We start from the raw sequence: 18,795 nt of genomic DNA on the forward strand, positions 1-18,795 counted from the left end.
CTTCTCTGTGCCTCAGTTACCTCATCTGTAAAATGGAATTAAGATTGTGACCCTCATGTGGGACAGGGACTGGGTCCAACTTGATTATTGTATATCTACCCCAGCACTTATTACAGTACCTGACACATGGTAAGCACTACAACTACCACTAAACAAAAAAAAAGTGAGGCAGCAGAGACGAATGGTGAAGCCAGCACAATGGAGACTGGTTCACCCATAGGAATCATTTAGGGGGAAATGGGTTAAGAACAAGTTCCTGGATACTTATGCATAACCGCACCATTAATTCATAACCATGAGGAGTATTGACCGGCTCTCCTCCACCCCAACTGTGGCCCCACCTAATGCTACTGAAAGCCCATTTCTACGCTGGACAGATTTAAGGATGTGATACAACTGAACTCAATCAATGAAAGGCATTTATTGAATGCTTACTGAGTACAGAACACAGTACTACTTACTTGATAGAGTGCAATAAAACAGAGCTGGTAGAAACATTCCCTGCCCATAATCAGCTTACACTCTGGAGGGGAGGCAGACATTAATATAAATAAAAAAATGTATAGCTATGTACATAGGTGCTGTGGAGCTGAGGGTAGGGTGAATAACAAATTCCCAAAAGACACAGATCCAAGTGCATTGATGATATAGAAGGGAGAGGGAGCTGGGAGAAAAAAGGGCTTCATCTGGGAGACCTGCTGGAAGAGACAGAACCTCAGTAAGGCTTTGCAGATGGAGAGAATGGTGGTCTGGCATATATGGAAAAGGAGGGAGTTCCAGACCAGAGGGAAGATATGGGAAAGGTGGTGAAAGAGGTGAGATCTCTCTCACAGTTAACAAGATGACATTAAAAGAGCAGAGTGTGTGAGAAGGGAGATAAAGAAAGCTGATAGTGTTTGAAAAGCAAGAGTTAGATATTTCTGTTTGATGCAGAGGTGAATGGCTAGTTGAGGTTCTTGAGGAAGGGAGCGGTAAACAGAATGCTTATTTAGAAAAAATGATTGAGGCAGCAGAGAAGAGTGGTGTGGGGAGAGACAGGAGTCAGATAGGTCAGCAAGGAGGAAGATGCAGTAGTCAAGGCAAGATGGTGATAAGTGCCTGGATCAGCATTCAGTAGTTCAAATGAAAAGGAAAGAATGGATTTTAGTGATCCTGTGAAAGTAGAAATGACATGACTTGGTGACATTGAATATTTGGGTTCTATGAAAGAGATGAGTTAAGGATAGTCTGCATAGAGATGATAGTTGAATCCATGGCAGTGATTGAGTTCTTCAAGGGACTGGGTGTAGCTGGAGAATAGAAGGGGACCCAGAACTTACCCAGAAAGACCTGGTTCAGTCAAAGCATCTGTTTTATAGGACAGCTATAGTAATGTAATGGTTTTCTTTTTAAAGTGCTTACTATGTTCCAAGCACTGGGATACAAACAAGATGATCGGGTCAAACTCAGTCCCTTTTCCAGATAGATCTCAGAGTCTAAGCAGGAAGAAAAAAGGACATTTAATTACCCTAAGAAGTAAAGTGATTTGCCCTGGGTCACATAGGAAACAAGTGGTATAGTTGGGATTCTAACCAAGATCCTCTGACTCCCAGGACTATGCTCAACACACCGTTTATTGATTGCAGAGTGGGAATATAGAGGGTTCCATTTTAGCAGACCAACTCACTAGTTGTTGCTGGAAAAATAACAGAAGTCCTTTTGGTGCTGCAGTGATCACCATCTAGATATTACTTTTTTATCACTCAACTTGCCCTCCTCCAACTCATCTCACCTTCCATCTATCCCCTGTTGAACAAGTGCTTAACATCCTCCATTCATTCATTCATTCATTCATTCATTCAATCGTATTTATTGAATGCTTACTGTGTGCAGAGCAGGTCTTCCTGCCTCCACTCACAATTTCTCTCCATGTCCTGAAACCCCAAACTCACTCAGGAAGACAAAGAAAAAATGAACAAACATTGTGGCCTGTGAGAAGAAAGAGCACAGTCCTGGGAGTCAGAGGACCTAAGTGGATGGGGTGCTTTTAAGGATTTGGGATTGCAGCAGTGGGCAACACAGGAGAGTTTTAAGTACCAATATCAGTCAGTGAAAAAGAACTTACTGTGTGCAGAGCACTGTACTAAGTGCTTGCAAGAGTACAACACAATAAAGTTGGAAGACTTGATCAATCCCTGCCCAAGAGAAGCTGACAGTTTAGAGACAAATATAAAATAAATTATACATAAAGAAAATAAGGATATGTACATAAAGTGCTTGGGGCATAGAATGGACAGCAAGTGCCTAAATGGTACTGATACAAGTGCTGTGGCAATGTTGTCAGGAGTATTATAATAATAATAATGATGGCATGTGTTAAGCACTTACTATGTGCAAAGCACTGTTCTAAGCAGTGGGGGGGATACAAGGTGATCAGGTTGTTCCTCGTGGGGCTCACAGTCTTAATCCCCCTTTTACAGATGAGGTAATTGAGGCTCAGTGAAGTTAAATGACTTGCCCAAGGTCACACAAGTGGCAGAGCCAGGGATTAGAACCCATGACCTCGGACTCCCAAGCCCATTCTCTTTCCACTGACCCATGCTGCCTCACCTTTGGCTTTGGGGAAATCACTTAACATCTCTGTGCCTCAGTTACCTCATCTGTAAAATGGGGGTTAAGACTGTGAGACCCACATGGGACAATCTGACAACCTTGTATTTACCCCAGTACTGAGAACAGCAGCATGACTCAGTGGAAAAAGCCCGGGCTTGGGAGTCAGTGGTCATGGGTTCTAATCCTGACTCTGCCACTTGTCAGCTGTGTGACTTTGGACAAGTCACTTAACTTCTCTGGGCTTCAGTTACCTCATCTGTAAAATGGGGATTAAGACAACCTGATTACCTTTTACCCCCCCCAGTGCTTAGAACAGTGCTTAACACATAGTAAATGCTTAACAAATGCCATTATTATTATTATTATTACTTGTCACATAGTAAGTGCTTAACAAATACCATTATTATTATTATTATTATTATGTAGGATGGAGAGTAAGTAGGGGAATCATTGTTTATTTAGGGAAGGCTTCCTTGAGATGTAATTTTTAGGAGGGCTGTGAAGGTTGGGAGAATGTTGGTCTGTGAAGCTTGGGAGAATGTTGGTCTGTCAGATATGAAAAAGTGGGCATTCCAGACCCGATGTTGGCAAGGAGCGGGTGGTGAGATAAATGAGATAGAGATACAATAAGTAGATCAGTGGTAGGGGAGTCATAAATGAAGGCTGACTTGTAGTAAATTTGCAAGGTAAGGCAGGAGTTGGTGAGCTGATTGAGTGATCTAAAGCTGTTGGGTAGGGAGATTTTGTTGAATGTGGAGGAGGATGGGCAACTATTATAGATATTTGAGGAGTTAGGAGACCTGAACTGAATGAAATTTTAGAAAAATTGTCCAGCAGCAGAGTGAAGTATTGACTAAAGAAGGGAAATCCCTATCCCCAGGCCTCCCCTCATCTCTTGTCCTTAATGAATGGCCATGTACTTTGACAAAACTGAATGCATCAGATAGGGTCTTTCTAAAATTTCCCGTTTCTTTCCTGTCCCACCCTTCTGATTCTGCTTGAGAGTCCCATCTCTCACAAAAGTCCTTCAAGAGGAGATCTACTGCTGCCTCTCAAAATTTTCTCCATCCACCTGTGCCTTCAATTACTACCCTGCTCATCTTATCCCCTCCTGTCCTTCCACACTGCTTTAAAGCCGTGAATTCCCTATCCTAAAAAAAAACCCTCCCATGACACCATTGTACCCTTCCATTTATTTCCCCATCTTCTGCTAACAATTCCTTTTCAAACCTCTTAAGTGAGTTGTCTATACATACTACCTCCACTTCCTCTCCTCCACTTCTTCCTTTGATCTTCTGTGATCTGTTTTTGTTCCTTCACTCTATGGAAACAGCCCTCTTTAAGGAAATACATTACTTCCTCCTTGCAAACTCAAATGGGCTCTACTCTTGCTATTCTATTTATTTTATTTTGTTACTATGTTTTGTTTTGTTGTCTGTCCCCCCCTTCTAGACTGTGAACCCTCTGTTGGGGAAGGACCGTCTCTATATGTTGCCAACTTGTACTTCCCAAGCGCTTAGTACAGTGCTCTGCACACAGTAAGTGTTCAATAAATACGATTGAATGAATGAATGAATGAATGAATATCCTAATCCTCCTTGACCTCCTAGTTCATTCATTCATTCAATCATATTTATTGAGCACTTACTGTGTGCAGAGCACTGTACTAAGCACTTGGGAGAGTACAGTCTGAGTTTACAGTCTACAGGGGGAGACAAACATTAATATAAATAAATAAATTACGGATATGTACACGAGTGCCGTGGGGTTGAGTGGGGGGATGAGTAACGGGAGCAAGTCAGGGTGATGCAGAAGGGAGTGGGAAAAGAGGAAAGGAGGCCTTAGTTAGGGAAGGCCTCTTGGAGGAGATGTGCCTTCAGTAAGGCTTTGAAGAGGGAGAGAGTAATTGTGTGTCAGATTTGAGGTGCTCCAGACCAGAGGCAGGGTGTGGGTGAGGGGTTGGTGGTGAGTGAGATGACATCAAGTTTCAGCAAGAAGTTTAGCATTCATTCATCAATCATATTTATTGAGTGCTTACTGTATACAGTGCAGTGTACTATGTTCATGGAAGAGTACATTACAACAATAAAAAGATACATTCTCTGCCCACAATGAGTTTACAGGCTAGGGCAGGAGAAAACAAGGATTAGAGGAACAAAGTGTATAGGCTGGATTGTAGTAAGAAAATAGCAAGGGGAAGTAGGAGGGGACAAGGTGACTGAGTGTTTTAAAGACAATGGTGAGGAGTTTTTATTTAATGTGGAAGTGAATGGGCCACCTCTGGAGTTTTGGGAGGAGTGGGATGACATGCTCTAAATGTGTTTAGAAAAATGATCCATGCAGCAGAGTGAAGTATAGACTGGAGTGCGGAGAAACAGGAGGCTGGGAGGTCAAGAAGGAGGCTGATTCAAGGCAGGATAGGATAATTGTATTGGATGAAGAGGAAAGGACAGATTTTAGTGATGTTGCGAAGCTGGAACCAATGGGATTTACGGATGGATTGAATAGGTGGGTCAAGGATAATGCCAAGGTTATGGGCTTATGAGACAGGAAGGATGGTGGTGTCATCTATTGTGATGGAAAAGTTATGGGGAGGACAGGATTTCGGTGGGAAGATAAGGAGCTCTGTTTTATTCATTCATTCAATCGTATTTATTGAGTGCTTACTGTGTGCAGAGCACTGTACTAAGCACTTGGGAAGTACAAGTTGGCAACATTTAGAGATGGTCCCTACCCAACAATGGGCTCACAGTCTAGAAGGGGGAGACAGACAACAAAACAAAACATGTGAACAGGTGTCAAGTCATCAGAATAAATAGAAGTAAAACTAGATGCATATCATTAACAAAATAAAATAGAATAGTAAATATGTGTAAATATGTACAAGTAAAATACAGTAATAAATCTGTACAAACATACAGGTTCTGTGGGGAGGGGAAGGAGGTAGGGTGGGGGGAATGGGGAGGGGGAGAGGAAGGAGGGGGCTCAGTCTGGGAAGGCCTCCTGGAGGAGGTGAGCTCTCAGTAGGGCTTTGAAGGGAGAAAGAGAGCTATCTTGGCAGATGTGTGGAGGGAGGGCATTCCAGGCCAGGGGGAGGATGCGGGCCAGGGGTCAACAGTGGAACAGGCGAGAAGGAGGCACAGTGAGGAGGTTAGCGGCAGAGGAGTGGAGGGTGCAGGCTGGGCTGCAGAAGGAAAGAAGGGAGGTGAGGTAGGAGGGGGCGAGGTGATGGACAGCCTTGAAGCCGAGGGTGAGGAGTTTTTGCCTGATGCGTAGGTTGACTGGTAGCCACTGGAGATTTTTGAGGAGGGGAGTAACATGCCCAGAGCATTTCTGCACAAAGATGATCGGGGCAGCAGCATGAAGTATAGACTGAAGTGGGGGAAGACAGGAGGATGAGAGATCAGAGAGGAGACTGATGCAGTAATCCAGTCGGGACAGGATGAGAGATTGAACCAGCAGGGTAGCGGTTTGGATGGAGAGGAAAGGGCGGATCTTGGCAATGTTGCAGAGGTGAGACCAGCTGGTTTTGGTGACGGATTGGATGTGAGGGGTGAACGACAGAGTGGAGTCAAGGATAACCCCAGTTTTGCGGGCTTGTGAGACAGGAAGGATGGTAGTGCCATCTACAGTGATGGGAAAGTCAGGAAGAGGGCAGGGTTTGAACGAGAGAGCAGAGTCGAGGATGACACCAAGATTGTGGGTTTGTGAGACGGGAAGGATGGTAGTGCCTTTAACAGTGATGGGAAAGTCAGGGAGAGGGCAGGTTTTGGGAGGGAAGATAGGGAGTTCAGTCTTGGACATATTGAGTTTTAGATGGCGGGCAGACATCCAGATGGAGATGTCCTGAAGGCAGGAGGAGAGAGGAGCCTGAAGGGAGGGAGAGAGAGCTGGGGCAGAGATGTAGATTTGGGTGTCATCAGCATAGAGATGATAGTTGAAGCCGTGGGAGTGAATGAGTTCATGATAAGCTGCTTTCAACACTTTGTACCACACTTTTATTGAAACCTCATCTAAACTTCGCTTTGCTGACACAATCCTTTCCTCGTTCTCCCTCTATTTTTCTGCCCATTCTTTCTCAGTCTCTTTTACAGGCTCTTCCTCCATCTCCCACCGCTTGGAGACCTAACTCACTCCCACAGCTTCAATTTCCATCTCGATGTGGATGATTCCCAAATCTATCACTCCAGTTCTCACATCTCTCCTTCTCTGCAGTCTTTTATTTCCTCCGGCATTCATATCATCTCTATTGGATGTCCCACTAAAACCACAGAGTTATCATGTCCAAAACTGAACTCATCATTTTCCTACCCTTTCGTCCCCCAGATTTCCCACCACTGTAGAAAACACAACCATTATCCATGTCTCACAATGTTATTGCCTTGGTATCATCTTCTATTCATCTTTTATTCAAACAGCTTATTCAGTATGACACCAAATTCTGTTATTTCTATCTTTACAATACCTCTAAAATTATAGTGTAAGTATACCAGTTTAATAAATGGCTGCCTGAATGAGTAAAAAAAATTATTTCACCTGTGTACCTAATTTAAAATGTTCATTTTTATCAAAGAAAAGATTGGGAACTGAATAGTTACACGTTCAACAGTCATTCCAAGACATATTTTGGATCTTAGATAGAAACAGCTGTTAAAGGCTTTCCATTGAGTATTCATTTGATGATTAAGCTTGATGTAATAATAATAATAATAATAATAATAATAATAATAATAATAATAATAATAATAATAATAATGTTCTTTCTTAAGCACCTACTATACGTTAAATAATGGGGGTAGGTACAAGATCATCTTACTTGACATAGTTCCTATCCCACTTTGGACCTCAGTGGGAGGGCGAGCAGCTATTAAATTCTTAAAATTCAGAGGAGGAAAATGAGTCATGTTAGAAGTTATGTGACTTGCCCAAGGTCACAAAGCAGAAAAGTGATGGAGCCAGGGTTATTATCCAGTTTCCTGACTCTAGTCTCTTGCTCTTTCCCTTAGGCCATGCTGCTTCCTACCCTCTGAACACTATCCTGGTAGGTGGATATACTAGAATATTAGTATTTTTGCATCCTTTGCTTTCACTCTTGTTGTTGTCCCTTCTCTCTCTTCCCTCTGCCTTCTCCCAGTTGCTCTTTACCTTCTCTTTTCTGCCTGCCATTTTCCATCACTCCCCATTTGACTCCACATTGCTTCATCTCTCCTGTTGTCCTTCCTGTTACTTCCTTCATCTGCCCTCCTCATCACCTAGTGTAAATAAGCCATCTTTTTTGTTAATAGAGGTGTGTGAGATAGTGCAGAATAGATGCCACTTTAGTCAGTTCCCTCATACAGTCCCTGAAAATCTAAAGAGTAAGATGATAAACAATTCTCTCCCACCTTTTCTGTCAGTGATTCTGCCTTCTAGCACTTCTCACAAGGTATTTGAAAGAAAATTTATTGTTTGAATGTACTCCACCAGTTTGCATGGGAAGAAACAGATGATGATGATGATGATGATGGCATTTGTTAAGCAGTCACTGTGAACAGCACTGCTTCTTTGATTCTCCCATCTTTGTCAGCAGTATATCAAGAGAATTTCTCTCTCCTCCTCTCAAAATCTATCCCTGCCTCTTTAGATCTGGGAAAAATGGGATCATCAAAAAAGACATAGGACAGAAGAGGAGAAGGGAGATCATGCCTGATGGTTTCAATTTTATCGACAATATTTTCCTGTCATTAGGGGAAAGATTTGAGAGGCAGAGGGACAGCAGATTTAAGAAGAGAGCTAACATCTGGATTACCTGGTATGGGCAATGTGTATAGGGGATAGTCAGCGTGGAGAAGTATCTTTGATAGAGAAGAGGGTAGAGTTAAAGCAGGCAAGGATGAATTTAAGATGGTCAAGTCAGCCTGATATTTGTACTTCTGGCCTCGGCAGCTTGTGCACATGTGCGAAGAAAGTGTACTGTGGAAGTAAGACAGGGCTGAGTGTTAGTGGGATGAGATAGACAAAGCGTTAGGGGATCAAGTCAGTTGAATACAGTAGAGTGGGTAATCTCATTCTGCAGCAGAGCTCACACACTTCACTCCTCTAATGCCAACTTATTCATTGTACCTAGATCTTAATTATCTTGCCATCAACCCCATTTCCCATATTCTCCCTCTGGCCTGGAACTCCCTCCCCTTTCACATACAACAGACCGCTCCTCTCCCTATCTTCAAAGTCATCCTAAAATCACATCTCCAAAAAGTCTACCCCTACCAAGCCCTAATTTCAATCAATCAATCAATCAATCAATCAATCAGTTGTATTTATTGAGCACTTACTGTGTGCAGAGCACTGTACTAAGCACTTGGGAAGTTCAAGTTGGCAACATATAGAGACAGTCCCTACCCAACAGTGGGCTCACTCACAGTCTAAAAAGGGGAGACAGAGAACAAAACCAAACATACTAACAAAATAAAATAAATAGAATAGATATGTACAAGTAAAATAAATAGAGTAATAAATATGTACAAACATATATACAGGTGCTGTGGGGAAGGGAAGGAGGTAAGATGTGGGGGATGGAGAGGGGGACGAGGGGGATAGGAAGGAAGGGGCTCAGTCTGGGAAGGCCTCCTGGAGGAGGTGAGCTCTCAGTAGGGCCTTGAAGGGAGGAAGAGAGCATCACCTATGCACTAGGAACTGCAGCAACATGGCATAGTGGATAGAGCATGGGCCTGTGAATTAGAAGAATGTGGGTTCTAATCTGGGCTCAGCCTCTTGTCTGCTGTGTGACCTTGGGCTTCCCTTCTCTGGACCTTATTTACCTCATTGGTTTGAAAGAGGACTAGAAGACAAAAAAGCACCGCTTGAAGACTGAAAGAACCCCTTTGATGGGGTTGTGGGCACCTTCCCATTGGAATTCTGCAAGACCTCTTTGACCTTCTCGACCCTGGCTAAGGCTAGGGTCAAGGCTTGGCTCAGAAAGGTGAAGGACAGCAACAATCTGTTCTTCCCCAAGGATCTAGAGGACAGTCAGAAAGAAGCCCTAGGCCAGCTGTGAGGTGAGCTGTTTCTGGATCCTGGAGCCGACATACCCTAAGGAGAATTTCTCAGAGAGCGGAGAGAGCGGAGTGAGGAGCGAAGGTGGGGAGGGCATCTTGTGTCATGAATAAAGAAAGCCTCATGTGGAACAGGGACTGTGTTCAACCCAATTTGCTTGTATCCACCCCAGTGCTTATTAGTACAGTGCCTGCCACACAATAAGTGCCTAGCAAATACCACAATTATTATGGGAAGCAGGATGGCATACAGGATAGAGAGAGCACAGGGCTGGTTGTCAGAAGATCGGGTGGTCCTAATCCCGGCTATGTCACTTGTCTGCTTGTGTCCAACCAGATTTGCTTGTATCCATCCCAGCATTTAGTACAGTGCCTGGCACATAGTAAGCATTTAACAAATGCCATTATCATTATTATTATTATTACATTTAATCTCTTGATATGCACTCCCACCATTAACCCCCGGGCACCCTCTTTATTCACTCCCATTTCCTCTATTACTAAAGCCATATCCCTTGTCAGTGTCTATACCCAGTAAATACCTAGTAAGTTGTATCACACATAGTGTGTTCTGTATAAATGCTGATAGTACTATTATTACTACTAATACTACTATTATAACACAGGTAAGGTGAGAAAACAGGAGTACAGTGAGAAGCAAAATAGCCTAGTGGAAAGAGCATGGCCCTGGGCATCCAAGGACATTTATTCTACTCCCAGCTCTGCCAATTACTTTCTGGGTGACTTTGGGCAAGTCACTTAACTCATCTTGCCGCAGTTATCTCATCTGTAAAATGAAGATTAAATCATCCTACCTCCAATTTAGACTGTGAGCCCCATGTGGGACAGGAACTGTGCCCAAACTGATCAACTTGTATCTTCCCCTGTACTTGGAGCAGCGTTTGACATTTAGTAAGCTCTTAAAAAATAACATTAAAATAAAAATGGTCTCAGTTACCTGCATTTATAGCCACATTATTGAAGCCTGAAACCCATGACAGAAGTTGCCTTTGACCATGTCATTAGGACTTCATATTATCCTGCCCCAGCGTAGGAAGAGTGAGACATCAGCAAGAGAATGAGGCCGCCTCATCTTTTAAATTTTTTGGAAAACTGTTGCTGCGGCTGTAGCTATGACTGTTTAATGTAAGTCCACTCTTTCCCTCCTTATCAGGAGCCATCCAGACTTAAAGTGCACCACCAGTAATCCTCTGCCTGAACCAAGGTTTAGAAGAGATTTGCTTTTGAAGATTGCTGATCAGGCAAGAGGACTCTCAATTTTTTTCTGGGCAGCATGCCTCAGAGACACCTACTGTCATAAATATATGAGACTTCCAAGCCAGGGATCTCAATTCCTATAGCAGGCTGTGATAATGGGGTAAAAAGGATTTGGAAGAAAATAAGGTCATCCAGATAACACCCTATTTTGGTGACCTCTGCTGATAGCTGCAATGATTATCCCAGCCTCCACAGGAAATCCCAAGTCAGGGAACCAGACTTGATCCCTGGCTCATTGTGGGCAGGGAATTTGTCTGTTTATTGTTGCGTTGTACTCTTCCAAACACTTAATACTGTGCTCTGCACACAGTAAGAGCTCACTAAATATGATTTAATGATTGAATGAATGATTTTTCTGCAGTCTTTTTAGGAGCAGAATGGTAGAGGTTTCATGGTGCTTATAAGCTGGAACAACACCACCATGCCCCCCTGGGATTACCACCATACACAGAGGGCTTTGCTACCATCCCTGAGTGCAACTGGAAGGAATTCATGTTGAATTCTAGTCACGTAGGCAATAACAGCTAAATAGAACAATGGCCCAAATGAAGGAAGAATAGGTTTGCTTGCCATATCACAGTCTCTAACCCTTTACCATTTGTTTTGGGGGTGGGAGGTAAGGGGGAGGGAGGCGAAATTCATGACGCTGATACAAGCATAGGAAATCTTGCAAGAGCATAGCTCCGTTCCAGTAAGTGGGTTGATAGAACTTCAAGCAGTCAATTCTTTTATGGTTATAAAATCTAGATGCTATCTCTGTACCATTTCATTATTAAACGACAAGACAGGATGCAAATGGGTCAGTGGAGCAGCAGTGATGCAGTGTGCTTTACAGATCTTTGCTGGTACAACATAAGGAAAGAAGATGGCAGAAGAATAGTCTATTAGTTTATTTCAGCCTAGAGAGCTAAACTGGACTAAGAAACTAGGGAAAAACATGTTAATGATAAAACTAAGTCAGTTTCAAATATACATCATCAAACTTTCTCCAGCTAATTTCCCAATACAATAATTTCCCAATAACAGCCCCACAGTTTTAAATCTATGTATACCTATCCTTAGCACTTGTATACATATGCACATTTAATTAAATTTTCAATTTATTATGATTCCACTGGTTGGCAGGCACAGTGATTTATGCTTGTTTTGAATTTTCTAAAGTGGTTAGTATGGTACATGACACCCAGTAAATGCTCAATAAATACCATGACTAGTACCATAACAGTGTCACAGACAACACAGTCTGTTCTGCAGAAACCAGGGTGCAACTTTTAGAGTTTGAAACTTTAAGAAGCTTTTCATAACAAAAAGCAGAACTGGCAATGCTACAGGAGAATAGGAATAGAATGATCACAACAGCACAATAAAAAGTAACCTTTGGTGGGGCATATGGTGGAAGCAATTGTCATCCATGCCTCTGTTTTATTTGGCCATGTGTGCACACATATTGCCACCAGAAGCTTTATCTTCAAACTCCAATTGCACACCTTTGTGTATGCATGTGCAGATGCTGTGCACCAATTTACATGGTTATACAGATAAATAAAACAGAGAGCAACCTCTAACTTTTTAAAAAGTATGATTTTGAGTTTAACCTACAGGTCTGTTTTTAGAGTGATGAATATGGATGCACTTGTGCAATACTGACTTAATTCTGTCTTTAATTAATGAGTCTTGAATTGCTTTTGTGCTGTTTAATAGCCCTGCAGGCTCTGTACTATATAACCCTTATTATTATATGTGCAATCCTAGCTCAAATTCTGAATGTAATTCCTTCCTTAATAGCAAGGGAGAATGAACACAGTAGGAAAGGGCAGAACCTACCCACTATCCCTGAGAAAAAATGTCAAATGTGTTAAACAAAAATGATCCTTCAATCTGTTTAAAGACCATGTCCAGGAGAATTGTAGAAGTCCTCTCTCCATGATGACTTGTTTGAACTTCTGGAAAATAGGATGAGAAGCTTACATTGGTGTTTTCCTTTGTAGCCTGTTGTGTTATTTCTCAAGAGGTTGAAATTCAAGGAAACATGACTCATTTCTCCTCCAGCTCAGTTGCCATTCTCTTCATGAAATCAGAGGCAGCTGGTATGCTTTAAAGTGTTATCTTTACTAAAGAGACTGAAACTTTAAAGAAGACTAACAGCTGGGTTAGAGGAGGAAACGTTAGAGGAACAGTATCAGAACTTGGTTGTCTGATCTGTATATTGGGACTGAGACCTGATTCCTGACTGCAAGATGCTATATAAGTCTTATAATTACCTTTTGACAAGTTTTATCAGGAGAGTCTCTGAGCTGATGGCATAGGTAGGAAATAGCTGTATCTGCATGGGGCAAATACATTTGTCAAGATTATTTTTCTCAGGGAAAATCCTTTTGGACTTGAATCTGCACAAGGCAACGTACAGTAAAGTACACAAATCAAAAATAATATGGGATCTCACTTGTTCAAGTGAGGTTAATGCCTTTATTCTCACCTCAGAATCCACCTGAAATCCCCTGAAAATAGTGCCTGCCTGATAGTCATTCGTTCATTTAATCGTATGTATTGAGCACTTACTGTGTGCAGAGCACTGTACTAAGCTCCTGGGAAGTACAAGTTGGCAACATATAGAGACGGTCCCTACCCAACAGTGGGCTCACAGACTAGAAGGGGAAAACAAAACATGTAGACAGATGTCAAAACCATCAGAATAAATAGAATTATAGCTGTAGACACATCATTAATAAAATAGAGTAGTAAATATGTACAAGTAAAAGAGAGTAATAATACTACAAATATATACAAGTGCTGTGGAGAGGGGAAGGAGTTGGGGCAGGGGGCGATTGGGGGAGGAGGAGAGGAAAAAGGGGGCTCAGTCTGGGAAGGCCTCCTGGAGGAGGTGAGCTCTCAGTAGGGCTTTGAAGGGAGGAAGAAAGCTAGTTTGGCAGAGTATATATGTTTTGCTACCCACCTCAAAACGTCCTCTCTATCTGGCTTCAGTTCTGAGCCATTCTCAGAAACCCAGACCCATGAACCTGATCAGCTAAAAATTAGGAATCTAGTGGTATCTCTTTATGCACGCCATTATTATGAAAGTGATTACTGTGTATTAGAGTCATTATTGACTATTAAATTGCACATAAAAATTTACATGTTGAGGGAGCTGAATAAGCATACAAGAAAAAAGCATAGTTGCATTGTTGAAAAAAAAAAAAGAAAACTGTTTTTCACCCAGAGTTGAAAACCTGAGTGCTCCCAGCTTGTTTAGAATGCTTCTGTGAAATACTGTTCACAAGTATCAGACTGTGGATATGGCTAGGAAAATCATGGAAGAATACAGCCCTAAACACAGAGTAGTTCTGTTCCAGAATGACTTTGTGATTTTCTGAGATAGGCTGAACAGAACTGAGCTTCTTACAGTGTGCCTTACTCTATTCTATTCCTGAAGGGGAAAAGATCAGATAAGGACCTAATTCCGATTCAGTCAGCCGTATCACTGTATTGTAATTTGGGATCTTGTTCTATTTTTCAGTAGTTGCCAGAGTCCAAATCTTCTGATGGTTTCTAATCCTTCATGAGATCTAGGAGTAAAGAGGTCTTTGATGCTTTTCCCTGATTTATCCTGTATCTGTAATTAAAATATCATGTTGTGCTTTTACCAGCTGCTGTTTTGTGCAGTCAGGAGATAGTATACAACTGCCAAAGTCAAGAATAACTTTTTTCCATGTTTTAGCATCATTGTATACTTGCAATTTAAAATCTCCTGGGGCAATCATATAGTCGTTTTCACTGCAGGAATGCAATATTTATCTGCATCCATATAGTTGTCAGTTATACTGGCAGTTTATAAACAGTTTATCATATAAACCTTCGAATTTACGATAGCACTTCTGGTTTATAGATAGGTATAGGGCCATTAGATGTTCACTCTTAACTTTGGGCTAATCTGGAAAGTTGAAACAAGTGATTTTCTCGATTGTAAAATCTCTTTCCGGTAGCTTTTATTCTGTTGAAGACCTACTGAAAGATATTGACTTATTTATATGAGAAAGGGTGTTGGGAGGGAGAAACAGAGAGAGAAAGTACTTTATGATGACAACTGACCTTGACCAAGATCAACCAATCAATTAATCAGTGGCATTTATGAGCACTTACTTGGGAATGTACACTACAACTGAGTTGGCGCATTCCCTGCCCACAGCAAGCTTAGAATTTAGAAATGATGTTTTCACTCCAAAGGGGTTCCAGTGTTGCCAATGCAATTCAGCTAATCTGCCAAAATAACTGAAATAACTAGGGAAACATCATTACCTAGTGGAAAGAACATGGGCTTGGGTGTCAGATGTTCTATGTTCTAATTCTAGTTCTGCCAGTTGTCTGCTATGTGACCCTGGGACAATTCGTTTAACTTCTCTGTACCTCATTACCTCATCAGTAAAATATGAGCCCTATGTCCAACCTAATTATCTTGTATATATCATAGCATTTAGTACAGTGCTTAACGAATACCATTAAAAATAGCTGTAGTCCTTGTGAATCATTAAAAATGAAGAGGTTACTTAAAACAGATAAGCTTGAGATTTTTTTTATGTGCTTTTGCTGTGTTCACTGATGACCAGGGTAACAATGGGAATACTTTCCAGGAATTCTTTCTTCTATTTATCCTTCCATGCTGCCCCTCCATCACAGATCACCCTCAGTACATAACACAGAAGATTCAATCAAGGAGTAGTTTTTAGCTGAACACAGCAAATTTTGGGTAGTATGGAAAAATTTCCTTGAAAGCCAAAAATTATAATAATAATAATGGTATTTGTTAAGCACTTACTATGTGCCAGGCACTGTTTTAAGTGCTGGGGTAGATACAAGGTAATCAGGTTTTCTCATGCGGAAATCACACCCTTAATCCCCATTTGACAGATGAGGTAACTGAGGCCCACAGAGGTTAGGTGACTTGCCCAAAGTCACACAGCTGACGGGTGGCAGAGCCGGGATTAGAACCCACGACATCTAACTCACAAACCCATGCTCTTTCCACTAAGCCATGCTCCTTCTGGATTCATAATAATTTCTTAAATATTCTGCAAAGCTGCATGGCCTAATAGAAGCAGCATGGAAATGAGAGGACTTTGGTTTTAATCCCAGTTTTGCTACTTGTCTGCTGAACAACTTTGGACAAGTGTCTTAGCTTCTCTGTGCCTCAGTATCCTTATCTTTAAAAGTGGGGATTAAATCCTACTCCCAACTACTTAGACTCTGGGCCCCATGTGGGACAGGGACTATGTCCAACCTGATTACATTTTATCTAGCCCAGAGCTTAATTCAGTACTTGAGACATAGCAAGCACTTATCAAGTACCATAATAAATCATTTTTCTGTTGAAAAGTTTGGTGTCAAAATTTGCATAGAGCAAGTCCTAACATCTAAAACTAATAATGAATGTTTTGGTGGTCACATAATATTAGTCCTACTTAGGCATCTGTCTGATCATTTACGAGTCACCCAGGTACCCAGAGGTATTTTGGGAATTTAAATCCCTTCCCAACTTGCCATCATTCTGGGAAGCAAAAACGGCTCCAGAAACCAGGTGGTATGATAACAAATTGTAGAAGGAATTCAGACTTCCCCAGACATCAGAATTTAACTTGTCATTGGGCTAGCCAGTCAATACAAAAATACCCTGGAAATATTTGCTCAAATGACTGATTTTGAGTGTTATTAGTAAAGGCAAAGAATTGTGTTAAATTGTTTTAATATTTAGTGATTGATCTGGGGATATCACCAGCATTACAAATATCCATTTGGACTTTGTGAGCCTTGTCGGCCTAACTTTAAGATTTCCCCACTATGGTTGTTCCCATGGTCTGAAGGGATATTATTCTCACATATAATTATGGCTATTTGGAGAGTGTAACATTACTTTGAGTAATTGCTATGCATTTGTGTGTGTACAACTGAAAATGTGTTACCTGCATAGTTTAACCATTAATACCTGGAAACCTTATCATCATTATCAACATCACTATCAAAAATGTTATTGATAGATTGCTTACTTAGTGCAGAGCACTGCATTGAGCATTTGGGAAAATGCAATACAAAGGAGTCATTAGACACATTTACTGCCCATAACTAGCTTACAGTCTAGAGAGGAAGAAGTCCATTCATGTAAAGAAAAAATTCATAATATACACTTGAGATATATTCATAACATCTACAGGACAACATCTATTTGGTTGGGTATTTCTGGTGTGAGCTGATAAATGCCTTTGGTCACCTTTATGGTTATTATTCTCCTTAAATATGTACTGGTTCTGTGACGTTTGACTGATTGATTGATTGATGTGGTTTTTAATTATCAGCCTGCTGTCTTGTGTTATTTGTCTCCAGGCCGCAATCTTTAGTTTCTTAGTGTGCCGGATTTTTGATAATGCCCACTGATTATAGACTAAAGATATCTTAGATGCCTTGATCCAAATAAATTATAATTGTACATTATTTATTTAATGTAATTGATTATGTATATTAATGTCTGTCTCCTCCTCTATACTGTGAGCTCACTGTGGGCAAGGCATATGTCCCTTTGTTGTTGTATTGTACTCTCCCAATCACTTGGTACAGTGCTTTGCAAACAGTAAGCACTCAATACGTATGATTAATGAATAAAGAATAGAAATAGGATTACACTTTATGTTATATGCATAATATGGTTTTTAGGGTTTCTAATATGATTTGGTTGTCCATATTCAGTTGTCAAAGGACTAATCTGCTTTATAATGGAGAAAGGTTTCTTACATAGTAATAATAATAATGGTATTTGTTAAGTGCTTACTATGTGCAAAACACTGTTCTAAGCACTGGGGGGATACAAGGTGATCAGGTTGTCCCACATGGGGCTCGCAGTCTTCATCCCCATTTTACAGATGAGGGAACTGAGGCCCAGACAAGTTGTGACTTGCTCAAGGTCACACAACTGACGGTTGGTGGAGCTGGGATTTGAACCCATGACCTCTGACTCCAAAGCCCAGGCTCTTTCCACTGAGCCATGCTGCTTCTCACTATTCTCTACGTATTGTGCAGAAATGCTCTGGGCATGTTACTCCCCTCCTCAAAAATCTCCAGTGGCTACCAATCAACCTATGCATCAGGTAAAAACTCCTCACCCTGGGCTTCAGGGCTCTCCATCACCTCTCCCCCTCCTACCTCACTTCCCTTCTCTCCTTCTACAGCCCAGCCCACACCCTCCACTGCTAATCTCCTCACTGTGCGTCATTCTTGCCTGTCCCGCCGTCGATCCCCGGCCCACGTCATCCCCCTGGCCTGGAATGCCCTCCCTCCCCACATCCGCCAAGCTACCTCTCTTCCTCCCTTCAAAGCCCTACTGAGAACTCACCTCCTCCAGGAGGCCTTCCCAGACTGAGCCCCCTCCTTCCTCTCCCCCTTCTCCCCTCCCCATCCCCCCCTTACCTCCTTCCCCTCTCCACAGCACCTGTATGTATATATATATATATATGTTTGCATGTATTTATTACTCTATTAATTGTACTTGTACATATTTATTCTATTTATTTTATTTTGTTAATATGTTTTGTTTTGTTGTCTGTCTCCCCCTTCTAGACTGTCTGTGAGCCCACTGTTGGGTAGGGACTGTCTCTATATGTTGTCAACTTGTACTTCCCAAGTGCTTGGTACAGTGTTCTGCACACAGTAAGCGCTCAATAAATACAATTGAGTGAATGAATGAATGAATGAATAGTCTATGTGTCTATATGCCACTGGTGTAACAATATCTATAGGATTTGCATTTGTCCTGGTGCCGCTTCAGATTGCCTCATGGTGCATTAATGTTCTCCTGCTGCTTTTTCACAGAGGCCCACAACTCTTCCACTTGATATGGGCTCATTTGGAATGT

Source organism: Tachyglossus aculeatus, chromosome 2 (genome assembly GCF_015852505.1).
Source record: "Tachyglossus aculeatus isolate mTacAcu1 chromosome 2, mTacAcu1.pri, whole genome shotgun sequence".
In the NCBI taxonomy this organism is placed as follows: Eukaryota; Metazoa; Chordata; class Mammalia; order Monotremata; family Tachyglossidae; genus Tachyglossus; species Tachyglossus aculeatus.